The 22,172-nt window shown below is 39.0% G+C and overlaps 1 long non-coding RNA gene across 4 annotated transcripts in view; it reads right to left on the bottom strand.

Annotated features, from left to right (window-relative positions):
- LOC130684062 (uncharacterized) overlaps positions 1-22,172 on the bottom strand; it is a 115,249-nt gene that overhangs the window by 12,242 nt on the left and 80,835 nt on the right. For 2 of the 4 annotated variants that reach the window (XR_008998190.1, XR_008998193.1), the window contains exon 1: positions 12,216-13,425. The exons of 1 other annotated variant lie outside the window; for it this stretch is intronic. This is a non-coding gene — a long non-coding RNA (uncharacterized LOC130684062). Of the gene's footprint in view, positions 1-11,118; positions 13,426-22,172 lie in introns of those variants that run through there. One more of the 4 variants, XR_008998191.1, reaches the window with a different exon arrangement.

Here is a 22,172-nt window from a genome sequence, read left to right as displayed (position 1 = left end):
AATATATATGTAAAGAGAGAGAGAGAGAGAACCTCACATAAAAGGCGATACAAAGGGACCTGATGCCGTCTCTGCTTTCAGAATAAGGCGGAGAGCTGGGAATACAGAAGACTGTTTTTCCCATGTTTTGATAGCAGGCTATTAACATTATGTACCTCCCTCAATCTCACAGGTAAGCCTTTTATTTTCTCTTTTTCCAAGTAATAACTTAGGGTATTAGAAATGAGTGCCATTATTTTCCCACTGTGGTTGTTCTGATATTGCACAACCTACTCCCTACCGCTCGATTCTACTTTTTGCTGGAACCCAGTGATAGTATTTCCCCCTGACTCCTCTGGTGGCCATCTCTAGGTAGTCACCAGTCGGGCATTAATTATAGCACATTCTTTCCTTCTCCCCGAAGCTCAGTTCTCTTCCTGTGACTTAGTAAATAACAGAGCTTTGTATTCATATATTTATAATGTTTCTGGGCTCCTTACACTGCACTCTGCTTGAATTGTCTGACTTCAAAGATTTTTATTATAATTTCAAATACAAAATATCTACTATGAAGATGGGTAAGTTTAAGGAGCCTCTTTATCAAGTGTGGTTGCTTCTCCTAAATTATGACTGAAGAAAACTGCTAGGATGAAACAGCCTGAAAATACTTCCTGCTGCTTCCACTAAAATCCTTCTAATCTTATCTTGGCAGCAGATGGACAGCCTAGCAAGGACGCCCCTGGGAAAACAGACGAGGGTAGCAACATTGAGATCTAATGACCTATGTACTGCAAAGCATGTTAGGAGTGGACAGGAAGGCCACCAGGCTGCAGGCTACTGGGATAGAAGTTGCTATCTAGTTAAAAGAGGCAAAAAGAAGAAAGAACAACAAAGACGCTGAACAACAACAAATGAGTTAAAAGGCCTTTTTCTGGCAACCTGGAGATGATTCTTAAAACTCTCCAGCTCAGAGTTACACATGCAAAGATTTTTATTAGAGGAAATTTCTAGGGGGAAGGAGCTGAGAAAGGACCAGGAGACCTGTCTGTGAAGCAAGGCTGACCCTGAGGGATGGAAATAGATATGGAAGGATGGATGGAAGTGCCCTACACTAGTCCCAGGCCCCACCCACTGCCCTGTAGTCTAAGAAAAATTCAGCAAGATCACCAGAGAGCCCTGGAGCCAAATTCCATTGTTGGGAGAGTCCTGGGTCTCTGGGACTAGTTTGGCCTCAGGTTCTCTGGCGCACATTATCCTCAGTGGAAAGTGTGGTTTCCATAGGACACAGTGACATTGCTGAGTGCAGCCTTCACCAGTGACTCTCAGCAGTTAGTGCTCCTCAAGGCATATTCGTACGGCAGCCACAGGATCCATATGAAGTTCACACATTTGATTTTTAAGCTTTTTTTTTTGAGAATTACGCTGCATATGTACTTTATGGCAACAGCATATCTCCAGCATTTCTGATGTTTTTCAGGAATAATGAAAACAAGGAATAAACCCCTGGCTATATTCCACTGGAGAAAAAAAATAAAAAGTTATGTGGGCATGACACTATACACACTCATGTGTCTGCGGCTTCTCTGGGCTTCCCTTTCTCACATAGTGTTCTGTAACAGGGAGGGTCCGTGCCTGAGTCTGTGTGACTCATCAAAAACCAGACCAGAGAAGGAATAAGTAAATGCTGATGACTGGCCCTGGTTCTGTTACACACTAATGGTGACACACTGGAAAAGCCACGTTACCCTCCTGAGATTTGGGTTCATCCTTCATGAAATGCTGGGCTAGATGAGATTGTCTCTGAGATCTCTTTCAGCTTGAGAACGTTTAGTTTCAAATGCTCTCCATTTGAATGTCAAGCAACAGCTCAACTTAATGTATGCATCAAATGTACTTATAATTTGGAGAGGCAGAAAAAAAATTTTGTTGAAAGTGTGTGGAGGAAATGAAATATGTTGCCTTCCTTATCCATGAAGTCCACAGGATTATGTAGGGTTGGGAGGGACAAACGGAAATGAAGACTACTGTGAATTGTTAGAGGTGTCTCTGCTTGTTCAGGCTGCCCCAGCCCTGAGCAGCACAGCCAGAAACCACAGGTTTCTTGAGGTCCTTGCTCACTGTGTGCAGGCTGCACCGCCATTCAGTCTTTGATTTTGCTAGTTGTATTCCTAAAAATTGTCTTTCTCAAAACAGGAGGCCTGAACACTGGCCGGCCACATCATCAGTATAAGAGGATGTTTGTTGTTTTTAATGGAATGATTTAAAAAAACACATCTTGGGGGGAGGGGCGGAAGATGGCGGCGTGAGTAGAGCAGCGGAAGTCTCCTCCCAAAACCACATATATCTATGAAAATATAACAAAGACAACCCTTCCTAGAATAGAGACCAGAGGACACAGGACAATATCCAGACCACAGCGGCACCTGAGAGAACCCAGCGCCTCGCGAAGGGGGTAAGATACAAGCCACGGCCCGGCAGGAGCTAAGTGCCCATCCCCCCAGCTCCCAGTGGGAGAAGAGTACGCAGAGCAGAAGGGAGACGGAGCACAGGACTGCCGAACACCCAGCCCCAGCCATCTGGGCCAGAGTGCAGACACAGTACGTGCCCAGGGGGCCCTGGATGCTAGGGAAACAGGGCAGCAAGAACAGTGAGCGGGCACTGGAGGCCGGGTGCCGGAGGACATAAGAAAAGCACGCGACCATTTTTTTTTGCTCTTTTATTTTGGCGAGTGCTTTTTGGAAGTCTTAAAGGGATAGGGCCCCCAATACTAGGGAAACAGGGCAGCAAGACCAGTGAGCAGATGCCTGAGGCTGGCGCCGGAGAATAAAGAAAAACGAGCGGCCACTTTTTTTTTTTTTTAATTTAAAAAAAAAATTTTTTTTTTTTTGTGGTCGTTGTTTGGTTTTGGCAGGTGCTTTTTGGAAGTCTTAAAGGGGCAGGGTGGGACACTTAATCCAGAGGTAGGGAATCCGGGGATCTCTGGGCACCCTAACCCCTGGGCTGCAGGGAGCAGGGAGGCCGCTTACGGAGATAAATAGCCTCCAGGTCGCTCCCCCTCCAATGCAACTCCACCACTTTGGAGCAGAGGCCCGAACCAGGGCACACCCACAGCAACAGGGGAGATAAACTCCATAGCAGCCCGGCAGGAAGCAGAAACCCTGACTGCGCGCAGCTGCCCAGCACAAGCCACTAGAGGTCGCTGTTCTTCCAGGAGAGGAGGGCCACAAACCATCAAGAAGGGAAGTTCTTCCAGCCGTCACTCGTCCCAGCTCTGCAAACTATTCCTATCACCATGAAAAGGCAAAGCTACAGGCAGACAAAGATCACAGAGACAACACCAGAGAAGGAGACAGACCTAACCAGTCTTCTTGACAAAGAATTCAAACTAAGAATCATAAACATGCTGACAGAGATGCAGAGAAATACGCAAGAGAAATGGGAAGAAGTCCGGAGGGAGATCACAGATGCCAGAAAGGAGATCGCAGAAATGAAACAAACTCTGGAAGGGTTTATAAGCAGAATGGATAGGATGCAAGAGGCCATTGATGGAATTGAAACCAGAGAACAGGAACGCATAGAAGCTGACATAGAGAGAGATAAAAGGATATCCAGGAATGAAACAATGTTAAGAGAACTGTGTGACCAATCCAAAAGGAACAATATCCGCATTATAGGGGTCCCAGAAGAAGAAGAGAGAGGAAAAGAGATGGAAAGTATCTTAGAAGAAATAATTGCTGAAAACTTCCCCAAATTGGGGGAGGAAATAATCGAACAGACCATGGAAATACACAGAACCCCCAACAGAGAGGATCCAAGGAGGACAACAACAAGACACATAATAATTAAAATGGCAAAGATCAAGGACAAGGAAAGAGTTTTAAAGGCAGCTAGAGAGAAAAAGGTCACCTATAAAGGAAAACCCATCAGGCTAACATCAGACTTCTCGACAGAAACCCTACAGGCCAGAAGAGAATGGCATGATATATTTAATACAATGAAACGGAAGGGCCTTGAACCAAGGATACTGTATCCAGCACGACTATCATTCAAATATGATGGTGGGATTAAACAATTCCCAGACAAACAAAAGCTGAGGGAATTTGCTTCCCACAAACCAGCTCTATAGAACATCTTACAGGGACTGCTATAGATGGGAGCACTCCTACAAAGAGCACAGAACAAAACACACAACATATGAAGAATTGAGGAGGAGGAATAAGAAGGGAGAGAAGAAAAGAATCTCCAGACAGTGTATATAACAGCTCAATAAGCGAGCTAAGTTAGGCAGTAAGATACTAAAGAGGCTAACCTTGAACCTTTAGTAACCACAAATTTAAAGCCTGCAATGGCAATAAGTACATATCTTTCAATAGTCACCCTAAATGTTAATGGGCTGAATGCACCAATCAAAAGACATAGAGTAATAGAATGGATAAAAAAGCAAGATCCCTCTATATGCTGCTTACAAGAAACTCACCTCAAACCCAAAGACATGTACAGACTAAAAGTCAAGGGATGGAAAAACATATTTCAAGCAAACAACAGCGAGAAGAAAGCAGGGGTTGCAGTACTAATATCAGACAAAATAGACTTCAAAACAAAGAAAGTAACAAGAGATAAAGAAGGACACTACATAATGATAAAGGGCTCAGTACAACAAGAGGATATAACCATTCTAAATATATATGCACCCAACACAGGAGCACCAGGATATGTGAAACAAATACTAACAGAACTAAAGGGGGAAATAGACTGCAATGCATTCATTCTACGAGACTTCAACACACCACTCACCCCAAAGGATAGATCCACTGGGCAGAAAATAAGTAAGGACACGGAAGCACTGAACAACACAGTAGAGCAGATGGACCTAATAGACATATATAGAACTCTACATCCAAAAGCAACAGGATATACATTCTTCTCAAGTGCACATGGAACATTCTCCAGAATAGACCACATACTCGGCCACAAAAAGAGCCTCAGAAAATTCCAAAAGAGTGAAATCCTACCAACCAACTTTTCAGACCACAAAGGCATAAAACTCGAAATAAACTGTATAAAGAAAGCAAAGAGGCTCACAAACACATGGAGGCTTAACAACACGCTCCTAATTAATCAATGGATCAATGACCAAATCAAAATGGAGATCCAGCAATATATGGAAACAAATGACAACAACAACACTAAGCCCCAACTTCTGTGGGACACAGCAAAAGCAGTCTTAAGAGGAAAGTATATAGCAATCCAAGCATATTTAAAACAGGAAGAACAAGCCGAAATGAATGCTCTAATATCATAATTATCGAAATTGGAAAAAGAAGAACAAATGAGGCCTAAGGTCAGCAGAAGGAGGGACATAATAAAGATCAGAGAAGAAATAAATAAAATTGAGAAGAATAAAACAAAAGCAAGAATCAATGAAACCAAGAGCTGGTTCTTCGAGAAAATAAACAGAATAGATAAGCCTCTAGCCAGACTTATTAAGAAGAAAAAAGAGTCAACACAAATCAACACTATCAGAAACGAGAAGGGAAAAATCACGACGGACCCCACAGAAATACAAAGAATTATTAGAGAATACTATGAAAACCTATATGCTAACAAGCTGGGAAACCTACGAGAAATGGACAACTTCCTAGAAAAATACAACCTTCCAAGATTGACCAAGGAAGAAACAGAAAATCTAAACAGACCAATTACCAGAAACGAAATTGAAGAGGTAATCAAAAAACTACCAAAGAACAAAACCCCCAGGCCAGATGGATTTAGCTCAGAATTTTATCAGACATACAGGGAAGACATAATACCCATTCTCCTTAAAGTTTTCCAAAAAATAGAGGAGGAGGGGATACTCCCAAACTCATTCTATGAAGCTAACATCACCCTAATACCAAAACCAGGCAAAGACCCCACCAAAAAAGAAAACTACAGACCAATATCCCTGATGAACGTAGATGCAAAAATACTCAACAAAATATTAGCAAACCGAATTCAAAAATACATCAAAAGGATCGTACACCATGACCAAGTGTCATGGGATTCATCCCAGGGATGCAAGGGTGGTACAACATTCGAAAGTCCATCAACATCATCCACCACATCAACAAAAAGAAAGACAAAAACCACATGATCATCTCCATAGATGCTGAAAAAGCATTTGACAAAGTTCAACATCCATTCATGATAAAAACTCTCAGCAAAATGGGAATAGAGGGCAAGTACCTCAACATAATAAAGGCCATCTATGATAAACCCACAGCCAACATTATATTGAACAGTGAGAAGCTGAAAGCATTTCCTCTGAGATCGGGAACTAGACAGGGATGCCCACTCTCTCCACTGTTATTTAACATAGTACTGGAAGTCCTAGCCATGGCAATCAGACAAAACAAAGAAATACAAGGAATCCAGACTGGTAAAGAAGAAGTTAAACTGTCACTATTTGCAGATGACATGATACTGTACATAAAAAAACCCTAAAGACTCCACCCCAAAACTACTAGAACTGATATCGGAATACAGCAAAGTTGCAGGATACAAAATCAACACACAGAAATCTGTGGCTTTCCTATATACTAACAATGAACCAACAGAAAGAGAAATCAGGAAAACAACTCCATTCACAATTGCATCAAAAAAAATAAAATACCTAGGAATAAACCTAACCAAAGAAGTGAAAGACTTATACTCTGAAAACTACAAGTCACTCTTAAGAGAAATTAAAGGGGACACTAACAGATGGAAACTCATCCCATGCTCGGGGCTAGGAAGAATTAATATCGTCAAAATGGCCATCCTGCCCAAAGCAATATACAGATTTGATGCAATCCCTATGAAACTACCAGCAACATTCTTCAATGAACTGGAACAAATAATGCAAAAATTCATATGGAAACACCAAAGACCCCGAATAGCCAAAGCAATCCTGAGAAAGAAGAGTAAAGTAGGGGGGATCTCACTCCCCAACTTCAAGCTCTATTAAAAAGCCGTAGTAATCAAGACAATTTGGTACTGGCACAAGAGCAGAGCCACAGACCAATGGAACAGACTAGAGAATCCAGACATTAACCCAGACATATATGGTCAATTAATATTTGATAAAGGAGCCATGGACATACAATGGTGAAATGACAGTCTCTTCAACAGGTGGTGCGGGCAAAACTGGACAGCTACATGTAGGAGAATGAAACTGGACCATTGTCTAACCCCATATACAAAAGTAAACTCAAAATGGATCAAAGACCTGAATGTAAGTCATGAAACCATTAAACTCTTGGAAGAAAACATAGGCAAAAATCTTAGACATAAACATGAGTGACCTCTTCTTGAACATATCGCCCCGGGCAAGGAAAACAACAGCAAAAATGAGTAAGTGGGACTATATTAAGCTGAAAAGCTTCTGTACAGCAAAAGACACCATCAATAGAACAAAAAGGAACCCTACAGTATGGGAGAATATATTTGAAAATGACACATCCGATAAAGGCTTGACATCCAGAATATATAAAGAGCTCACACGCCTCAACAAACAAAAAACAAATAACCCAATTAAAAAATGGGCAGAGGAACTGAACAGACGGTTCTCCAAAAAAGAAATACAGATGGCCAACAGACACATGAAAAGATGCTCCATCCACATCGCTAATTATCAGAGAAATGCAAATTAAAACTACAATGAGGTATCACCTCACACCAGTAAGGATGGCTGCCATCCAGAAGACAAACAACAACAAATGTTGGCGAGGCTGTGGAGAAAGGGGAACCCTCCTACACTGCTGGTGGGAATGTAAACTTGTTCAACCATTGTGGAAAGCAGTATGGAGGTACATCAAAATGTTCAAAACAGACATACCATTTGACCCAGGAATTGCACTCCTAGGAATTTACCCTAAGAATGCAGCAATCAAGTATGAGAAAGACCAATGTACCCCTATGTTTATTGCAGCACTATTTACAATAGCCAAGAATTGGAAGCAACCTAAATGTCCATCAATAGATGAATGGATAAAGAAGATGTGGTACATATACACAATGGAATACTACTCAGCCATAAGAAAAGGGCAAATCCAATCATTTGCAGCAACATGGATGGAGCTGGAGGGTATTATGCTCAGTGAAGCAAGCCAAGCAGAGAAAGAGAAATACCAAATGATTTCACTCATCTGTGGAATATAAGAACAAAGGAAAAACTGAAGGAACAAAACAGCAACAGAATCACAGAACTCAAGAATGGACTAACAGGTACCAAAGGGAAAGGGACTGGGGAGGATGGGTGGGTAGGGAGGGATAAGGGGGGGCAGAAAAAGAGGGGTATTAAGATTAGCATCCATAGCGGGGTGGGAGAAAGGGGAGGGCTGTACAACACAGAGAAGACAAGTAGTGATTCTACAACAGTTTGCTACGCTGATGGACAGTGACTGTAAAGGAGTATATAGGGGGGACCTGGTATAGGGGAGAGCCTAGTAAACAAAGTATTCGTCATGTAAGTGTAGATTAATGATTAAAAAATAAATAAATAAATAAAATAAAAGCAGTTCCTATGTGGTGACCTCTAATGAGTTCTACACAATGATATAAAGGGCATATAAAAGTGTAGGCAAAGGGTCTGTTTGTGTTTATACAGAGGATCAAAGCCTAATTTGGCTACCCCGAAAATGAACTAAGATATGATATGAAAAAGAACTTCCAACATCAGCACTCTCAGGAAGACTCATGACAGAAGATGATCAGCAAAAAAAAAAAAAAAAAAAACTCCAACAAAGATCCACGCACTGTCACAGGTGTAGATGCACTCATCCCACCAGTTCCTGGACTTGCCATGGGAATGATGAAGGAGATATCTAAGCTGGCCTGTGCATACAGTAAAACAAAAATTGGACTGGATCTATACTGTTGGAACTCAACCAAGAATTAGGAGAAGTGCAAATTGTAGCACTCCAAAATCTTACAACCACAGACTATTTATCGTTAAAAGAACATATGGGATATGAACAGTCCCCAGGAATGGGTTGTTCTAGTTTATCTGAATTCTCTCAGACTGTTTAAGTTCACTCGGACAATATCCACCATATCATAGATAAGTTTTCACAAATGCCTAAGGTGCCTAACTGGTTTTCTTGGTTTCACTGGAGATGGCTGGTAATTACAGGTATGCTTTGGTTAGGTAACTGTATTCCTATTATGTTAATGTGTGTGCGCAATTTAATTAGTAGTTTAAAACCTATCCATGCTGAAGTTACTCTACAAGAAGATATGTCAAAGAAATAATCAATCTTCCCAGGTTTTCTTCTGCCTGCTACTTCTATAGCTTTTCTTCTTCCTACCTAATCACAACCTTTAAATAGAACTCGTGCCACATGTCGAATTTACCGAGTATCATAATTCTTCCAAGTGGTAAAGACACCTCAAGACAAATGCTGGGCATAGAAGCCACAGGGCATAAATATGCAAAGAAGTAAAAAGCTAACCTTTTCAAACAATAAGATTTCTCTCACTTACTAACTTAACATTTCCCTGTATGGCCCCGGAAGATGACTGGTTAGCCAGAGACGGGTAAGATTCCTCAAGGGAGGAACAACCTAAGACAGGCACAGTCGCAGGGGGCCATCTGGTGAGAAAATGGGGAGCAGCAGAGGTGAGGCTTAGAACCTCCCCCCTCATGTTCTAAGAGAAATCTTCTGCATACATGGATGTTTATTGCCCTCGTCTAGCTCGGATTAACACATAGTCTACAGGCACACACTTGATCATCTACATTTGCTCTCTTACAACACTAAACTATGTTTTCTATCTTTATCTTGTATCTACCTACCACTTCAGCATTTTATTAAAAATAATAATAATAAAGAGAGAAATGTGGTATCCACATATAAATCAAGTATAAAAAACAAATGAGTATTCATATTTGAACTGACTGTTTATAGTTCATAATGCATGATCAAAACCGAAGGTTTCTGTGATGGCTGCCCTTGTACTGTTCACCATGTAAGAACTTATTCACTATGTAAGAATTTGTCCTCCATGTAAGAACTTGTTTGTTATGCCTCAGAAGATTGGAGACTGACGAAAATTAGGCTTGGGGTGGATTAATGATTGTGCATTGAGCATTGACTCCCCTATACAGAACTTTATTGTTGTTACCAACCATTTGATCAATAAATATGAGAGATGCCCTCACACACACACACAAAAAAAAACACATCTCACATTTGAGGATTTTTGCCTGATACATTTTTAATCTAATGTGGGTATTTGGTTGTAAAGCTGTTTTGGCTTCTTCCACTGATGGACTACTTGTGATAGGAGTTCATGTGTCAAGAATTTTTCTTATTTAAATAAATAATTACAAAATCAACCTGAATTGATATTTTCGAAGGTTTGTGCCCGTTTTAAATAACCAAATTTGGTAAAAATTTAGTAAGTCTTAACTAAAGCAAAACACCCAATTCTAGTTTTAAGTATCCTAAATGTTCCTTAGAAACTTTCTTAGAAAATTAACTGCTTCAAAGGAGGAGAACTGAGTGAACAGTAGCAACTAGAAATAACAGACCTAACAAGGGCAAAAGCATTGTTAGCAAAGTTTGCTTTGCATACTTTGAGACAATAGTGACTCAAAGTTTTAGGCACAAATCTCATAACATAACTTACTGGTTCAGGAACATCTAAATCAATATTCCTCAATGCCACTAAAATACTTCTTTATTATGAATTGGAGAAAGAGATAACAGTGGGGAACAGTACAGTAAATCAAAAGTTTTTCTTTTTTCTTTTTTTTTTTTGTAGCTTACAGTTCTGCAGCTACTAATGGAAGTAAAGAAAGAACAACATTTAATCAAATCAGTTTCTGTGATAAAACACATCATTTATTTAGGCAACAAAGATAATTGGGAACATACCTGAGATAAATTTAATATCACTGAAAATCTTACTAGGAATTAGACTCCGCATGGTATTTGACTAAGAGGCCACAGAAGTGTTTGGAAGGCAAGATTAAAGGCATTGCTGGAGGTCACTTGTCACTGGCTCAAATGTCAGTGGGTATAATATTTCTCTAATGCACCCAAAACAATTAAGACCAAGTTAAAGCAAAAACAAAAAGACACCTCCCTGTTTTCCAGCATTCACCCTAACAGTCACCTGGGTTCTTGCAGCCCGTCCTGGTCCCGTTGCTCACAGACCTCAGTACATTCTAGCTCCAAGCAGCTGGCCAATAAGGCAGCTCCTCCTGATTGACCAAAGGGGAAAGACCCCCAAGTTAATGAATGATTTTCATAGGCACTCATCCAAAGTGAGTTTCTTCTTGGTAGAAACAAAACGGACAGCAAATTCATATTTCAGTCTCTAATATCAAATAATAAGCTACTACAAGACATGTGATCATTGGGTTCTAGACGTGGTCCTTCTGCAAACTTACTGAGGTTCCTGGCACATATCACTGAGACTCACTCAGACTCTTTGGGTTCCAGCAGCATCTGTAAAAGTGAGGACCTCGTGTGTAGAGCTCTCTACCCTTCATGTCACCATATCCCTTCGGCTGTAACACTCTAAGACCATCACCATACACTAGAGTACATGATCAACAACCATTAGAACAGCTAACTGGAGAAAGCAACAGTAGCTCATTTAGCCTCTTGATTCTCAATTATTTTAATTCGGGATTTTTTGCTATTTCTCCACCTCTGTGAGCCTTATTCATTTTTTCCTGCTAGGCAATTCCTCATTTTATCTCTGGGAAGAACTAAATATTAGAAACCATATAGTTGCAAACCAATGAGCCTTAGGTCAACCAGCCTTCAGAGATACTTCGTTTGATCCTGTAGGCCAGCACAGAGTTTGAAGACAAAGTCACTAGGCAGGTGCTTTGAAATGCCTTAGACCTGTGTTTGCATCCTTTACACTGATATAAATCTGCTTTTATAGAAGCCAGGAATAGTAAACTGATACACAGAACTATTAATACAAGTTTACTACATTTATATTACAGAATGATGGAAACCACAACAAAAAACGATTTGGTAACAGACAGCAAAGAAAGGGTCACCAATCACAGGGAAGAAAGACTCCTTTTTGGATGAAAACACAGACTGCCACAACTCATCCCCTCAACCCCTACACACAGAGAAGAAAAGCAAATGCGAAAGTTGTCTACAGCAACACATGACAGACAGAGGTGGGAAGCGATTGGCATGTCACATTACAGGCAGTCAATCACAACTGGCTAACGATGGTGGTACCTGACTCTGCTGCAGGTCACTGGCTTGCCTGAGAGGAGTAATTGACAGCGGGGGCACGCCAGATGTGGACACAGACCAGCCCACCTTGCAGCTTACTTTCGGTTCCGTGAACACGAGCAGAGAAAAAGTATTAGTCTAGTAATGTCTGCAGCGATGGAACGGCTCTCAGAGCCTCTGCTTGTCTGCTGCCTGCTCTTTCAAATCACCAAATATTTTTGATGTTTCCTAATAATTGGCAGGTGATGAAACAATTTCATAACAATGGACTCTAAAACAAGCTTTATTTGCAGATCAACTCCTGGGAATAAAGAACAAATTGTGGAAACAGAGGTCTTGTTCTCCTGTACACCTGACCCCCTTTGGGGTTAGTTTCTATATTACTACAGGAACAATATCCCATGGGGAAAAGCGAGTGACATGACCATTTGGGGAGTGTTTTGCTTCCGCTTTGGTTCATAGGTCTCCCAAGTCCTAAAATCTCTTTTCCACACCCTGCAATTTTTTCCTTTCTTTTCTTTACCCTTCCTGTTTTCTTTGTCCCTTCCTCCCTTCTTTCTTTCATCATCATTGTGCTGAGGTGGCTGCTTTCATGTTTTCATTGAAACATTTCTCTAAATTTATCTTCATTCCCTATAAATTTTATAACCATTTCTAAGACTTTCATTTTTTTCAAAATTAAAAATTACTCCCTACCTCTTTCTCTATTTAAGGATCCCCAAAGAGCTGCATAGGTCATTGGCAGGATACTATGGAGATCAGAATTTGGGGATGGAAATTTTCTTCAACCAAGATGTATAGAATTTATGGTGTACCGATTTTCAGATATATTTGAAGATATTTGATAAAGGAGAGGAGAGGTCATAAAAAGAAAAATTGGCATCTGTGCTTTTATCCCAAACTATTATATTAGCTGTTTGTTTCTGAGTGCTTGGTTAGTCTGGCTATATTTAAACTCCTTACATCATCTGTAATCCTAAAGACACACTTCAGTTTCAGAGGGCTCCCAATGTACAAATTACAAGACTGAGGCTCAGCAAGGTTAATAATTGCATTGCAAATACACAAGTGCATTTCAGAAAGCCTTTCTTTATACATTTGACTTGACAATTAAACTCACTGAACAACCAGCTTCACATGATGTTACATCACTAAGTTACTGATGTGACACACTGATGCCAGAGCAGGAATGTGCCCAGTTCTGTTGGGAGAAAAAAAATGGGCTGTGCCACTACATAGGAACACTATCTTCCTGCCATTTCTATATAAACACACTTCAGAAAAGAGCTTTGCTATGTCCATGTCACATGATTTCTTAACTGCCAACTTCAGACTCTGCCAGCTGTCTTCCAAGAGGTCCTCCCCACTCCTCACAGCCACCAGATACAGAATAAGACAAGCTGATGTCCATTCACACACACACATCCCTTTCCTCTCCTACCTCTGCTTCCACCTACTAAACAACTCTCTCACCTCCATATTATAATTATTAAAGAGCACTAAGAGCCTCTTTCTTGGTAAATCAAATAGTCTTTTACCTGTGCTTCTGGTTTAAGTGGTGAAAAAAAAATTTGATAAATGGGCTTTAGACTTAGATATGACTTTGAGTCTTTTCAACTAGCTGTATAAACTTAGATTTTCTTTTCTTGAAGTGTTCTTGCCATCCTTCCCTAGGAAAATAATATTGAATGTTCCTCACATTCAACTGAATTTGAACTCAAAAGAATTATCTGAAGAAGTCGCCCAAATCCTAGAAAATCCTATCATAGGCCTCTCTAGGGCTGTGGCATCATATTTTGTCCTGCTCACTTACCTTTGGGAATAACACTGCATTGAGCCTTAAACAGTGAGGCTTAGGAGCCTGAAACTAAAAATAGTAAGTTGCCATCCTCAATTTTGCTAATCTGAAAATTGCTAAGGCTTTGGGGGGTCAAAAACAATGGACATATCCCTCAAAAGAGATCTAGGATGCTTTCCTCCCCCAAGAGAACATCATTCCATTAACAGATTAATTATAAACTAGAAGGCATCTGTCCTTCCTACATCCAAGAAAAATCCCCTTCCTTTGTAAACTCTTGTCTGTAACAATCCCATGTTGTTTGTGAAATTTCAGGGAAGATCAAGTGTACAGAGAACAAGAAAGGGTTAGTAGATTAAGAAAGAAAGAGAGGGAGATGGGAAAAGAAAGAATGAAAGAGGAAGAAAGAAGGCAGGGAGGGAGGAAGGAACTAATTTTAACTTATTGGAATGAGCCAATATCAAGATACTATCATGAGATGTCCCTAGGATAACTCATCATTATAGTAAAGTTTTTACTAAGTAAGTACACATTGGAATGTGTTACTTAATAGTTCTTTCTTTTTATTCTTAGTGCATACAACCTATGATCACTTTGTTTTCTTTTGTTTTTTTTAAAGGTAGTCATTTCTCAATCATTTCTCATCTTTGCTTTAAGATGTATTGAGTTTCTGTTCAGGATTATGTCCCTTGATATTGTTACCAGGCGTCCAGCGCTGTCATAAGGAGCATCGGAGTTCTCTCTGCTTTCAGAAAGCAAAGACAAATGACTGTTCTCAGCCTCTGTATCTAGCCAGCAACACGAGATTTGTGCCTTTTCACCAAAGAAATCTTTCATCTAGCATCAAAGAAATAAAATCACACAAATTCTGAGGAGACATAATCTTTTCTCCATCTTTTTTTTTAATACACAGTATTTTTCTTTACTAGCAGAGACATATCATGATTTTCCCAAGTCAGTCATACTGCTGAAAGTTTCAACTCAATGACTCAAGGCTGCAGAGAAGCCACAGAGGGGACTTTTTAAGATATACCAAAGTATGCTTCTTGCAAACTCTACCTTCATTTCTGGAGAAGACCTTTTCTTTGAAATTGGTGTTTAAACAGTAAGAGGCAATTTTGTCAGGACTATGTTAAAATGTCATGGATTCCAAATACTTTGTTTTAAAGCTTCTATCACACATGACAACAAACATATACAATACCCTCCTGTCTCATAATAAATGCAACTTGTTCTGTACATAATTTGAATGAAATGTTATAATTTTGCTTAAAAATTGTTGGACTGTGAATAACCTAATTAATTCATGGTTGACTATGATTTCTAGACAGCAATCAAGCATACTCAGAAATTTTTGCTCTATTAGCCTAATCTAGAAATTGTTTTGAAGTGTAGTGAAATTGTTTTAATACTAAATTTAATAATTAATTAGGTTGACCTAATGTAAAACTTGGTGTTGATTTAATTATTCATTAATGTTGATTTGGTGGTCTCTTTTGGAATTTTGATGCTATTTTTTTAATATCAAATATTTTTATAGACCCCTAAGATGGTCATAGGCCTAGGGGTTGTGATTTTGAATGCTGAAAAAAATAAAACAAACCTGATCATTGCTGTGATCATTTTGCTGATGTGACCACCGAAAAAGAAAATGAGCAGGATGCAAAACTACCCTGAGAGTAGAAATTCTTTTTCTCCAGCTTTCCATGGAGCTTTCTTCTCAGGAGGCACCTAAGACTTACATAGCTTTCCATGAGTCCCACTGTTTTATAATCATGGAGCAAGATCCTAGCATTTTTGGAAGGGTCAGATAGTAAAACTACTGATGCTTAAGTAATTGTTAATTCATTTCAGGAAGACTAGAATTCTGGTGAAGACTTAAAAACCTGAGAGAAGCGAGGCAGCCATGTGATCGGTAGAATTTATGATCCAGTGATGGACATAGAGAACTACAGGACCCACTGTTTAGAAAACAAAGAGAATCACATGCATATGGAGTTAGGAGTGCCCTCTGTATGCTTTCTCTATCTGACTAACTGGGATTTCCCTTGTCTTCCACTTTCTTAGGTAGAGAGAATATAAATAATGCTGCTCATCACATAGGGATGCCCGAGATGCTGCAATATATGGTTGGTTCCTTACACCACAACATAGCACAGCAGAGATTAACAGTTTTTATTTTATTTTATTTTATTTGACAGCCTCTTTTATTCTAATGTACAATTTCAGAAACACCCTTAGGATCTTCATCACTTCAGCTAAATATGAAAATGTACTTTTGTTTTTAAAAAATGCTTTATTGCACATTAAAAGAAAATTAAAGTATGTGTGTACAAAGCAACATATTTTACCTATCTAATAAGTAATATGTGCTTCTTAATTATCTTTAAAATCATTGCATAAAGAAAATCCATCTGCCAAGATATAAATTTGAAAAGACATACCATGATTTTTATCAGGATCCGATGTATATCACCATAGGGAGAGAAATTTCACTTTGTGTCATGATATCAAAAACAGAATAAACAAACAAACAAAACAGAATAAAATCACTTCATCACTGGATATTAGAAATGAATACGTGACAAAAACCATTTCACCTATTTTTGAAACATGTTACACTTTGTTTCTAACTAACAAAATGAAGGAGAATCCTGGCTTAAATTTTCTATATCACCTACCTTATTAATGTGAAAATTCTATTCCTAATAAGTGAAAATGAAAACTGGACATGACACTAGTGACATGTCCTCTTTATACCATGGTTTTTGTGGTTTGTCAAAGAACAAACTATCCTGAGACAAAATATGACCAGATATTCTAATTTTTGTGGTCCTGATACCATGTTCTGTTTCAATAGTCATGGTATTTGTGCTTCTGCCTTGAACCACTCATTGCCCATTATAGGCATAAATTAAGCAATATATGTGTCTAGGAACAAGACTAATCAAAGACCATACATGGTCAAAACCACTGCGGCTGGACATTTCAGTCTGATCTCCAGTAACAGTCATGTCTTTTCACCCTACAGCAGAACTTCTGGAGATCTCTAAGGCCCATTGGGGAAGTGAGGACATGAAGTCAAAACTATTTTCATAAAAATACTAAGTAAGGTGTTATTTGCCTTTCTCACTGTATTGACAAATGCACTGAAAGTCCAAAAACGATGATGGATAAATGTGCTGCTGTTACCTTAGCACATCAAAGCTACAGCATCAAGCTGTACTAACAATCATGTATTTTTCACTGCTACATAGACTTGCCTATTTGGTAGACATTTTCTCAGAAATGAATGAAATGAGCTTATTGCTTTAATGAGACAACTGACAGAATTTGTTGACACTGGTAAATTTGAACTGTCAAGCAAAATTTTTGAAAAGCTTGTATCCACCACTGTGAGCTTGACAGCATCCTAATACTTCAAGGACTTTTCTTATGATATCAGTGGTGATATTAATTAATGCAATGTATTGATTTTTATAGCAAAATGTGTCCACATATGGAAGATTTGCATGACTTAGTGAACTGATATTTTCTAAAGCATGATCTTATAAATCATGCATGGGAAAAAGATCCATTTAAAGTACAAGTTTGACCAATGGATTTTAATGTAACAGAACATGATGAGTTTATGGACATGCAACTAACCCTTATGAAACTGCTATTTGTTGAGTTTGGGAAGAGTATAAAAGAAGAATATCCACAATTGTAATAAAAGGCTATTAAAATATCCTCCCTTTTCAATTATGCATCTATACAAAGCCAGATTTCCTTCATATATTTTCACCAAAGCAATATATCTGATTGAATCCAGAACTGATTCAGTGCAAAGTAGATATAAGAATCTATGTTCTATTAAGCCAGACATTAAAGAGATTTGTAAACATGTAAAACAATCTCAATCTGCTGACCACTTGTTACAGTTTTGGAAAATATAGTTATTTTTCATGAAAAAAATATTCATTCTGTTAGTATATAATGTGCTATCTTAACGAATAAATAATTTTTTAATTCATGATTTTAATTTCTAATATGAGAAATATTGTTGAACTTAACCCACAAAAAAGAAAAGCTCTTCAGGATTCTCAGTAATTTTTAAGAACACAAGTTGTCACGAGACTGAAGAGTTTGAGAACTGTTGCTTTATACAAACTCTGAATCCCCAAAGAGTTTTCTGAAAAAGGTAACTTTTTTATGCCACCGATTTGCCAGTGTGATTTAAAACACAAAACTTGAAACCAAAAGAAAATACCATGAAATGTGGGGAAAACTTTGAAACACCAGGAGATTTGGGAACCACCAATTTTAAATTGCTGCCCTAGAAAAATCTCAATAGCGATGTCCAAAAAAAGCTATTGCCTACCCATGAGACCTGAGAGAAGACATCCACATTCTCAGGGCATTTTTTCAACACATAATTAGAAGCAAACACCAAGATTCGTTCATTGATTTTTTAATATTCACAAATGAAATCTGTTGGGATAATTGCCATGACTTCAAAAATATTTTTGATTGATCATGAACTAGTTGAAAAAGGTCACACTACTTTTACAACTCCTTTCTGGTCTGCTTTGTGTGCATTTTCTGTAACAATGTTGGTAGGATTATGCACAACTCAAGTTTGCTATTTGCTAAAATTTTATGAAATTGTTGGCAAAAGTTTTAGTAATAAGTGGTTAAACACAGCAAAACTATATTTTAAAAAATTAAATTTATTAGGCTGGGGGATAATGGTCATCTGTCATTTTCACCTGACCAGAATCCATTGACTCTTTTTTTTTTTTCTGACACAGTAGTTTGAATTTTTTATCGAGATAATATCATCAATAATCTCAGTTTTTATGGTTCTACTGCAGGGGCTGCCTGAACTCCAGCTGCAGAAGTAACCATGTGACTCAGGTCCATCCAGTCCATCATTCTAACCCCTTGACCTCACTCATAAAATTATTGTAAGAATAAAATAAGATAATAAATGTAGATTTCACCTCAATGATGTGCATGTAATAAGAGCTCAAGAAATGTTAGTTGGTTTTACTATTAAAAGGTGAATCTGATCTTTCATCTCCTCTTCTTATAATATCATAGAATCTAAACTGCTTCCTCACAGTGGGACACATGGCTCAGCTTACATAATCATGTCATCTCTAGTCTTGCCCCCGCCATAGTGCATTGAGTTCTCTGAAAGTTCCGCACGTCTTCTTTCATTCTAGGAGCTTAATCATGCCACTCCACTCTCTCTGGTGTACTTATTCCTTCCCCCTTCCTTCCCTTTCCTCTTATACTAACCTGTATGCTCGGTGAGGACAAGCTTCCTGTCTATCTCATTCCACACTGTATTTCTCCTGAGTAACATAATTATTTGATCCCTGGTAAGGATTCACGAAGTGCTTATTGAATGAATTGTTTTAAACCACATTTTAAAGAATGAAGCCAGCGTAAGTGAAGTATTTATACATTTCTCTTAAAAAAAAAAAAAACTTTTCCTCCCAAGTTTCCAAAATACAGAACAGACTTCTGTTGATTTTAATGTTTAAAAAAAGAGGAAATTGCAGTGCCTGTCTTGGACAGTAGATGGCAGTGAAAATATAATTTGACATAGATCCTCGTAGGTTTACAAAGATTCCAGAACGTGTCCCTGTAAACATCCAGCATGAAGTCTGATCCTTTTTCTTTATAATGTCTTTTATGGCTTTTCACCGAGACAGGCATTCTTTGTGAATACTGTTGGTGCATCGTACCTGCAGGGCCTTTCCAAGGAAAGCCAACAGCTGCCAACTAGGACCAATGTCAGGGAGGACTCCTGGCACAGAGGGCACAGGGTGGGGTCAGGTTCCCTGCCATGAAAGACACAAGGAGCTGGCACTACTGTCAGAATTTGAGCCTGCACATTGTGATCATGGTTCTTAAACAGGATTAATCTATTGAGGGGTAAGTAAGATGAAGTCACCTTCTACATTTTCTGAACTGCTTATGCCTGGTTAATAATTTTTCCCCAAGAGAATCAGAGAGTAGTTGGATATTTAGAATTTCTTCAACAAGAATGAAATTACTAACCAGTTGTATTCTTTCCAACAGTTTTATGGTGCAGTATAGGATATAATCTCAGGTGCTATGCCCATGTTTAGTAGAAATTAAGTTTAAGGGACTGTGTGTGTGTGTGTGTGTGTGTGTGTGTGTGTGCGTGTGTCACACATATAGTTATATATAGCATATGAAATAAGTTATCAGACCTGTAAACTAAACCAAATAAGACCCAAGCTTAAAACCCATACATGGCTTTAAACACACATACATATCAGTTAATGTCACCAAACCCCTTGATTCTCAACTGCTCCTGTAACTTTAACAAACAATCTTGCAAGGAAAAAAAAAAAAAAAGGAAAAATAAAATAAGCGGTTTCAAAAAAAATCCCGTGAACTACAGAAAAATAAAGTCTAGTGTCCTGTCTTACTGAATCAGGGGGCAAAAATGCCTTCTTGCTATAAAAAACCATCCCCATCACAGGTGCAGAACCTCCTTGAAGGCAGATACCATCAGCGCTATTTTTTTAGGGGAAAAGACAACTGAGCACTCAGATTCCCTAGAATTAATTTTTAGCTATATCAAAGCAATCAGTTATAAGTATCTCTACATTAGTTACAGAAACAGAGAAATTTCATGGGCTGGAGAACAGAGAAAACATTTCTACGTTGGATTTATGAGGTGGGTTATTTGGGGCAACATATTTATCTTTGTAATTCTGCTTCCCTTGGTTTAAGGTGATAATACATTAGCTGACTTTGTAAATCAGTTCACACAAACCCTGAGTTTAAAATCCATAAATGGTTTCCTGTCATTTTTTAGGTTAGACCTGCATCACCAATGTGGCCAGCTCGGCCAGCCCTTGCCAGGCACTAGGCTTCCCCACTAGCCATGCTACCCTGCTCTCCTACCCTGCTCTCCTCTTCACAGCCACTCTCCCACACACATCCTAGCATCACAGGGTCACTGCACCTCCTGGTCCTCTCCTTTGATCGCTCTTTCTCCTAATGCACCTGGCATCTCAGTACCCATGTTGTCAGGAAGTCATGTAACAGAGTCCACAGGGACCATACTATGGTGTCACTTTTCTTGGTTCAGGGCTTTTGTCACAGATTGTAATTACATTTTTAACCTTTGTGATTAGTAGCTGCCACCCCCATTGGCACGTGCTCAATGTTTAGTACTTTATATTGAAAAAAATAAAAGAAGTGGATAAATGAATGGCTGAATAAATGAATGAATGAATTCATGATCATGGAGGTGGGATTAGGGAACCCCAACCTAATTAAATCATGGGGAAAATGTGGCAGTACGGATCAGGAACTTGAAATCCACTAGAATCTGCTATTTATCAAAAGTCTATGTAATATATTTGATTTCTCATGAGCTTCAATTTGGTCACATAATTTTCAATGGCTCAAAGATGATCCACAAAGGGGATAAACTTAAATTTCATAATTCAGGGTAAATATAATTTGCAATAATCTTACAGCAAATTTTGTAATTATATAAGGTCCTATTTTCCTTAAACTTGTTCATTTAGCTGTTAATTTGAACATGGAAGACCTTACACACAGGCTGAACATGGAACACCTTAGAAACAACCAGAAAACGGTCATTCTTTGCTCCCCACAAACAGTTTCAACTACCTGGTGGTGGGGTTGGCAGTTCTTTCTTGCCCTTTGGATGAATCCTACGCCAAGTCCCAGAGCTTTTCCTTTGCATTTTGATAATTAAAAATCCTTCAGTTTCTTGAAGTCCCAGAATGTCTTTTGGAAGTCATTTGAATGCCTAGCTCCTTGCATTAATTGCAATTGGAACTTTATTTCAAGAAAACACTTCTCTCCTGGCCTATTTAGCCCTGCTAATTAGCGCACAGAGGAGATGGTCCCCGTTTGGTCCCTCCTGTGTTTGCCCCCACAGGGGCAGAGGGAGGATGAAGGGCAGGGGAGAGGGAACGGGAAAGGTCTTGACTGGCACTAGCATGTACTCGCGTCTTGCTCTGTGGCTATAGCAGGTATCTAGCAGAGACAGAAAGAGAGGTGAACACCTCTCACTCTGGGGCTACTTTCACATGACCCTGAAGGCCTCCCGTGATCTCCACCTGGAGATCTCCTTGCTGTTTGTCTACTGGGCATCC

Source organism: Manis pentadactyla, chromosome 6 (assembly GCF_030020395.1).
Source record: "Manis pentadactyla isolate mManPen7 chromosome 6, mManPen7.hap1, whole genome shotgun sequence".
Taxonomy (NCBI): domain Eukaryota; kingdom Metazoa; phylum Chordata; class Mammalia; order Pholidota; family Manidae; genus Manis; species Manis pentadactyla.
Note: the sequence above shows the minus strand (reverse complement) of the source record. Positions and strands in the feature narration are given on the sequence as shown.